Raw genomic sequence first — 8,931 nt, 5'->3', positions numbered from 1 at the left:
TTAAATTCTTCATTTGTATTCTTTCATGCATCACATGCTTTGTCAAATATTTCTGTATATGTGGTTCCTGCTAGAAAAGTAGTTAATAGCAGGAGCCGCCATCAGATAATAGGAGGATTAATTGACATCAGGATCAAAAATGAGTAGAAGAAGACAAAACTCATTAATTCAGTTGCAACAAAACATTTCTGATGGCAGATCTGAATATTGAAACCTTTCTCATGTCTATGCTAAAAAATAGAACCCATCATTTCTCCATATTTTGGTGGGGAAATTGGAAATTGGTGCAGCAATTTATTAAAATGTGCATACATAAATGAAAATACAGTATAAAAGGCAAAAACTGAGTTTATACAGTCCTATTGAGCTTGAAAGTCAATATTTGATATGATCAGCTTTATTATTCAACATAGCCTAAACTCTCCTAAGCAAGCTTTCTTCTAATTTCATTAAGTAGTTTTCAGGAATAGTTCTAGAGGCTTCTTGAAGGACATTCAAAAAGGATGATTGGATTGGATGATTCACGGGTCAGTGCTAAGTAGGTCAACAAAAAAACAACAACAAAACATTCCTGTGAAAATAGTCAGGTATGAAGATTGGACTGGAAATTTCCGAAGATTTTTTTTTTTAAATCAGAAGAAAGTCTGCATCCTTGGAAGCAAACTTTGGGCTCATAACTTATGCACATTATACTGCGTATTCTTAAATTATCACCTATGATTGGCACCATTGGAAGGCTTGGGTGCTACATTTTTGTCCCAGCTCTTCACAAAGCTTCTCTGATTCAGATTCAAAGAGCTTCATATATCGTTGTGGTACAGCTTTGATCAGGACGTCATCCCCATGTTTTCTTGGCCTCTGCCATATGGTGCCTTGTCTGTCTATCTTTGTGAGCATGTGCACACACACATGCTAAGATGCCAGAGCATCATTGTGTTTCCCTTCAGGCTCAACCTCCTGTTCTCAAGTAGATATCAAAGGAGTGCATTTACAGTTATCTCTGCTTGGCTGCGCCACGGAAGTAATCACTGCAGGTCAGGGGTCAGTGCTCTGGCCCAAGACAGAAACGCAACTTACTGACGCTGACTTCAAAGGAAAGTGATCCTCTGACAGACTGTTGTTTTAGCCGGGGACTCAGGATATCATAATCACAAGGGTGGAAAAGGACAGTAAGGAGAGAGAGAGAGAGCAGAAGAGTGTGTGGAGGGATGAGTGAGGGGGGACTCGCGTCTCTGAAGAGAAGTCGAAGAGAGAAAGGCTTCTTTTGAATACTCAGACCCAACAACATCAAAGTGCAGGTTCAAGTTTGGCCTGCTTAACCTTTGTAAAGCAGAAATGGAGCACAACAAAAAAGCGGAATTTTATTCTGTCCTGTTGTTATTCCTCTGGTTGGCGAAACCCAAAACCATGTTAAACATAATGGAAAATATTTGAGGTCTTCTTTTATTAACCAAGAACGGCTTTGATGTTTGACGTCTTTATTTGTTTTACAAGAAGAAAGGGAAGGGGCAATATGGCATGCAAGCGATCTTCTTTTGGAGGAACACACGAAAAGGAGGAAGAATGAATAATATGGGAGCAAACCAAGCTAGTTCATTCTACATAATCAATTAAACATCATTATCGGCCCTTTCAAGAGTACTGACATCAAAGACCAGTAGGAAATGATCAAAGTGACAGCATTTTGTTTGAGCACTAACCCCTTCCTGCTGATGCTGCTTTGCTACAGTATTGATGATATGACAAAAGTCTGGTTTGCTGAAAGTGTGTGTTTAACATCTTATACCAGTGCTGCAAAGAAGATAAGCTTATAGATGGTGCTCAACTCCCTGCACATAATCAGCATTGTGTTAGTTCTTAAAAACCAATCAGGTTACAGGGGGTGCATAACAGAGCTAGGTTGTTGAGCTAGGTTGTTTGTCTCTTGTGTGTGTGTGAGTTCCTCAGCTCACTGCTGAGTATAGCACATTCCAAAGTAATGCATTACTGCAATCGCATTACAGTAATGTGATTTCACGTTACTCTACTGAATTTAGTAATTACATTATAATTACAGTTAGGTTATTACTTTTGCAGTAATCTGCATGACAGGAAGACAGAATGAAAAATAAAACATGAAACATGCTGTTTTCTTCCAGAGCACTTCCTGCCGTACAATCAGCTGATTTCAGTTTGTGTGCAGGGAGGAGAAAATAGAAAAGCAGTCTACAGCTTTTGAGGAGTGTGGATATGGACGTTACCGTGTCCACTGCTAACTTGACATCAGCACTTTGCAAGCATCTGCACAGACAACACGTTAGCACAAAGCTAGTAAACGGCGATGGGATCATAGAGAACCGGTTCCCAATGGTTCCGTTTCTTGCAATTGTTAGTACGCTTGCCTATCGAGGTGGCTTTTTGCACTTGTGCTGCAGTCAACTGGTTTTCAACTTTGCGTTATGTTGTTGGCTTTGTGATTTTGCTAAAATACTAAGATAAAGATGGTATGTGTGTCCTCATTAGGATAGGGATTTCCAATCCATAAGACAGCAGCAAGGGCAGCTCTCTCACACTACAGCACCATGCACCATATATATACACACTTCTATACACACACACACACACACACTCATGGACTTGCTTTCAGTAACGATGGCAATAATGAAAACAAAATACAAAAACCAAAAGAGCATGATTACAAATTACGTATGCTCTTCATGCCCACTGCAACACAAGTCACTGCAGAACATGTCTTTTGCACACACATTGCACAAGTTGTTCCTTTCTCTCCTTCTCTACTGCAGGTACAGTATGTCTGAATGAAGTCAACATACAAGTACCCTCTGTCTGAATGACAAAATGCCATCACTTTAACACACTGATGAATGTTTTGTTAATGTGTGTCATGTGTGGAAAAAAGCTTGGGAACAGGAATTATCATGATGAAAATTGTCTCTGACAGTTCTGACAACAAATGGTTATTTGCAGTTATTTTAGAAAAATTAACAGTCAAAGGAAAAGATAAACAACCATATAAAGCCACTCTTATGTCTACTTGTCTACAAAGCTGGAAAATAAATTGGCTTACGGTTGTTGCCTTTTCACCCGTAACTGTGTAAGTATGTCCAAAACAACATTCCAGTTATCAAAGGCGCAAACCACAGACCATCTTAAGTGTACGTTTTAAGCAAATCAACACTTGAAAAGCATAGCAGTGGCATGAAAAGCAGCCAGAAAACAGGTAGCAGAGGCAGGAGGGAGTCTTTCCTATGCAGAGGGAAGGGAAAGGGTGGAGCAGCATCGGAGTGACCTTAAGAAAAGTCAGCAATTCAGGGTGGTCAGCCAAAGAGGTCAGGGAAACAGTGTTGGAACTATTCTACAAAACCCACATCGTCCATGTCTTATCACTGCATTCTTGGTGGCTTCAGTCTTCAAACCAATTTTCCTAACAATTTTCATGACCAGTGTAAACCACTGACATTTAGAGTGTCATACGTCCTCCCCCTCTCCTGCAGATTGGAGGTGAAACAAGAACCCAACAACAACATCATTTGGCTTTTTTGTTCAACCAACAAACTACTATTGATCTGAATCACTTTCTTTGGTCTTCATCAAAAGATCTTAAGAACAAAGGATGGATAATATCCTTTTAGAGGAACAAAAAGGATCGATCACAATCATAGCATGAAGGTGTTTGTAGAAATAATGTTGCCTAAAAAAATATAATCTCTGAAGTATTCTATACAGCAGAACTGAGTGATGCTTTATGGGAGCTGATAATATGGCAGCAAGTCAGACCAGATCGTCCGCTGCGTAAACCTGTCCAAATAACTTTGGTTGGACATGACGTTTCGCGGCCCCTGTGTAAAAGATCTTACACACAGCATTACCGGACCACAGAGGAGACATTCGATCTAAAGCCCAAGTGGGGCAGTGTTTTGTTTGAAGCAATTCGCACACATTCACATTCACTGACACGCATGCACATACTGCTGAATCATGCCAAAAAGGCCATTTGATCAGCGTCGAACCTGTGAGCGGTGACGTCCACTCCGACAGTATTCACACGCTCCCCTCTCTTCAGCACAAAAGGGCAGAACAACAATATTGTGGTGTCCACCGAGCGCCCACCCCCCAGTAAAAACAGTTCCGTGAGAGGAGGCTTGACCTACCTCTTCTCTCGCACATAAACACAAAGCCGAGTGTATTCTGACAGCTGCTGCCCGGGTGCCCTGTGGAGAACAGAAGGAGAGCTTTGAAGATCTTGACCTTCTGAAACAATAAAACGGCATCATCAAACACTCTCCTGAGACAGGCTGCTGACCCACGGATCCAAATGTCTGCTTGAGGTAATTCATATTAAACTGTAGGGATCACTTTGTGTTTGATTCTTGCAGGGGCACAGACATTGTTGATTTGAAGTGGTCCAATGCCCCTGACTGACAACATGTGGAGTTTACCACTGCTATTTGAATTATAATGCCTCCAATACTTTTATACTATGCTAACACGCTCTCAGACATGAATGGGTTACAGTGTATCCATCTGGACAAGAAGTTAGCTGGTCCTAAGTTGGAATTTCTCAATTTTGAATCATTAAAAACAGTCAGTAACAATAAAAAATGTAATTTCATTTAAATAAAGGTCAGTTAAATAGCATCAGAAAACTTTTAAAAAGTCATATTAATCTACCTTAACTAAACATCATATTTATCAGCTGGTTATCCCCATCCTGTCTACAGGGAGCACACCAGTGGGCCCCTACAGTTTGAAACCCACTGGGTTTTACCATCTCGACTCTTAGGACCACCTCCAAAGGGGAGAGCACCCCACTATGGGTTAAATACTCTCTGCCATTTGTTTTAGAACTTAAGCCTCTTGGATGAGAGGCAAAAGTCTTCTCAAACAAGAAGGAATCCAGTTGTCTTCTTTCTTAGAGTGCTCAAGACCATCTCCAACATAATGTGGACTTTGTATGTAATCCCTTTAGCAACAGAAAAGACATTTTGAAAGACATTTACTCAAACCAGATACTTCCGCACACCGACAGGTGTATCTGCAGAGTATCTGGAGGATCAACAACCAATTTTCTAGCCAGTTCCAGCCATCTGATCAGTTCCACCAGCACTGACTGTGATGCCAATGCTGCATAACTAGACAGCTAACAGCAACTATAAACAGATATATCAAGAATCTGTAAAAAAGAAATGAAACTTTGTACTGGTGGTTTTAATCTCTTTGTAGCTTGAGTTCAAGTGACTAATCGTGAATAATCATCGATTACGAAACCATGTGAGCAGGAGTTGGCTGCATACAGTCCTTGTTGAGAACGAAAGAGCGACTGTGTTTGCTTTGACATTTTACCTTTGACTGGCTTTTTAAAATTCATCTACATTTTTATTAAATGACTGGCACACAAAAATAGGAAGTCTTGAGCTGGACAACTGAATAAAGCTTTAAAAAGTAGTGAGTAAGTGAGTAAGCTAGCCAATGGGTTCCCAGACTGCACAAGTTATTATATTATTTGGTGTTTATGCATATTAACCTGCAGTTTTAATGTAGAATAATTTAGTAATTTAGTAAGTTATAGCCTAAATGTTTGCAAAATGTGGCAGCCTGCAGTGACGATCACTGGCAATACTGTAACTCTGCTGAACTGCACAGTTGTAAACCAACTTGCTACACTTTAAAGTGCAAAATCAAAAGTGTGATCCATGGAAGTGGTTGTATGCAATATGAAAAGCAATGACTATGAACTTAAATGTCAAATAATCCTTTTTGCACTGGAAACTAATTGGACAAACGCAATTAATAATGTGTTAATTAGTAAGGTGGAGTAATCAAACTGTTCCCCTTTGGTTCCAGTTTTATTTGAGCTTGTTTAATACTTTGCATTCAAATACATGAACTGTCAATCTTCTTATTTGACTATTAGCAATAAAATGAATAAAAGATATCTCCCATAATCTAACATGTCCTTTAAAGTTCATTAAATGAAGCAGAATTTTTTACAGATTAATATTTTGGTAACAGATTACTAAAAAATATGTTTTTATGATGATACTTGTGGTATCTGTAATGGTAGACATCAGATACCATAAAGGGAAACGTGACTTATCTTCAAGGTCAAGAGAAGACTTTTATTTCTCTATGATGGCATCAGAGGAAGCAAAGCTAATTACCACCTCAAGAGACAAGTCAGGTGGTGTTTTTGCAGCACAGCATGAGTCACAAGCTGAAATCATTGAAACACATCAGAAAGAAAAATCTGTTTGTGATGAAAAACATCAAGAAATGCATTACTGATCCCAGCTCAAATGTTCCACACACTAATGTTGTAGTTTAATTCTTAAGTCTTACCAAAAAAAGAAACCTCAACCAAAACAAGCCTTTGATCTTCTAACCCTACATTAGCATAACTGGCAAAAGGTGTTGCAGGGCAAAGATGCCAGCTGGGTCCCCTTGCTCATCGTGCGAAGGTCCGAAGGCCTTCTGTCTTTGACCACATGTTAATCTTTACAGGGCACTCAAGGAAGTGGTGTTGACAGGCTAGATTTGAGGTCAAGAGGGGGCCAAGGGTCAAGCACTTCCTGCTGACATGAAAGCACATCCAAGCACACCTTGCTCTCGGTATCTGTCGTCTGCCCCCTCACCATCTGTACCGACATAATCTGGGGCTCATCGTCCAAAACAAAAGCCATGTGTTAATTACCTTTGAAGGTGTAATGACTTCGGGGCCACAGCCGATCTTCATCTGGTTTCAAAGTGAGAGCCGGAGAACAGGTTACGCTTCAGACATGTTGCAGTTGTCCTTTGCCTACCTGCCCTGCCGTGCTTTCATTTGCTATGGTTTCCCATATCAAATCCAGAGGTGCATAACTGCTTCACTCTCACTTTGGTGCACTCTTAAATAAGTAAATTAAGGAGAAATTTCTGAAACACGAGAAACAGGACTACACCTGTCCTCCAGATGTGACGGCATTCGCTTTGATGGAATTTCTCCTTGTTTTCCCGATGTTCGCACGCCGCACTTGAGGATTATTACTACTTTTTATGTACTTCCATTATTTTCCAGGTCTGAAGACCTACAGTGAAGAAAAAGGCAACACTTTTAGAGGAATCACTGAAAGTCTTCACATTTACCGGCTTCCCAAATGTTTTTTTCAGAGAGAGTCCATCTCCTAATTCCAGGAATTTGAATTATGAAAAGATCAAAAATGGACAGAGGCAGTGAATGTTGCTGGTAGCAATCTTCTCGTTAGTCATCACGAAAACAACATGAGTTTTTGTGATGACTGCGTGGGTAGAGCTTGAGTAACACTTTCTTCTTCCCACAAATGACCAACTTGTTTCTGAGAGGGAAGTGGGTGTTGTCTATTCCTGAACAGATACATCACCACGTTCTATAAAGGAAGGTGATGTTTTTCTACTATCCAACCCCAGGTGACCTCGAGACCAGAGATGAAATCATTTGTGGGATGACGCACACATTGCTTTTACAGGAAGTGGTTCTTGACCTCATTCAAATCGTACAATGATACTTACACCTACCAGAGTTTGTAAGAGGATACATGCTCCTGCATCTGAATACATCAAAGGGTAATGGGGACTTGGCAGCCTCATTAGTTATGTTCTGTCTGTGCCACTTCAGCCGCTTGAAGATATGCAGCCATTTTCTCTCTGCTGAGAATAAACAAACTCTCTCTCTTTCTAATCCTTTGAAATGCTTTTTTTCCTTTCCTTTTGAAAATCCTAAACTCTAGTTTCCAGTCTCAGGATGGTCAGAGGAGCTCACACACCTTGATCTTCACGACATCTACAGGAGAGTTCCTGTGATGTGGGGAGTAGAGCCAGTCTGCTCCACAGACCTACAGGTGAACGCAGACAGTGGTCCCGTGAAGCTGACGCTGGGCAGAGAGGCAATGCTGCTGGTTTGGAGAACGAGGGTATAAATATCCACCTCACGCAGCAGTTTCCTCGGTTTCCTCCAAAAGCAAACACTTCAGATTCTACCTTGTAATTTATCACTGCTCTCTCTCGCTCTCTCTGCCACCGAGGGAAAATCTCGGTCGGGAAAACTTGAATGATTGCGTTGTGAAGCGTTGTTTTTGTTTTTCACGTTTCATTTTGTCTCTTTGCGCCGCCTGCGTGTATAAACTGCACTGGTTTTGCGAGAATCACAAAGTAGTAGTGCTACTTCACATCTTTTTTTGTTCTGCCAGGTTGGGAAAAATCTTAAGGGAAGTGCCTCACAGTACAAACAGCGTACTGTTAGCTTGGATTATAAATACTCGATGTATGCCACACGCAGTAATGTGTGCCTTAGATGTGTGTTTCTTTCATTCTAAAAGTAAGGGTGTAAAGGCGGGGATGATGATTTCAGATTCCTGGGAGAACATTCCCAGGCCTGGAAGAGTCCATGGAAAGTAATCAAGTAGCAGAGTGATGTCATTCTGATGAAAGGCAGCTTGTCAGACAGTTGGCGACTAGGGGTGCTCTTTGGCATCGGCCGCAACACGCTTTACACCGAAATATGACATCAAAGCAGGTACCAGTCCAGGCCAAGAGGCTGGCACTGATCATTGTCTTCTTTGATTACAGTAGCCTCATCTTCGTGGCGAGAGGATAAAAGAAAACGGCTGCTTGGTGTTAAAAGAGTGTCAGAAATAATGAGCCACGTATCATGTGCTAATGGTGTCCCAGTGGTTCAGTGAACTGTGTAGTCAGAAGATGGGCTGATTGTCTCAGACACAAAAATCTGGTCCAAAATTACCCTTAAGACTTTTTTTTTTAATCAATGCCCTCCAAACTGGCATTACCGGTTTTTCACAAATCAGATTTATGTTGCATGTCAACAGCTCTTTCTCTTTGATATTTTTAATTCTTCATAAAACCCAGATTAAACAAATAATTATGGGGATTCTCAAGTCTTCCTGCCCGGCTGCTTTAAAG

Source organism: Oreochromis niloticus, linkage group LG4 (assembly GCF_001858045.2).
Source record: "Oreochromis niloticus isolate F11D_XX linkage group LG4, O_niloticus_UMD_NMBU, whole genome shotgun sequence".
Classification (NCBI taxonomy): Eukaryota; Metazoa; Chordata; class Actinopteri; order Cichliformes; family Cichlidae; genus Oreochromis; species Oreochromis niloticus.
Note: the sequence above shows the minus strand (reverse complement) of the source record.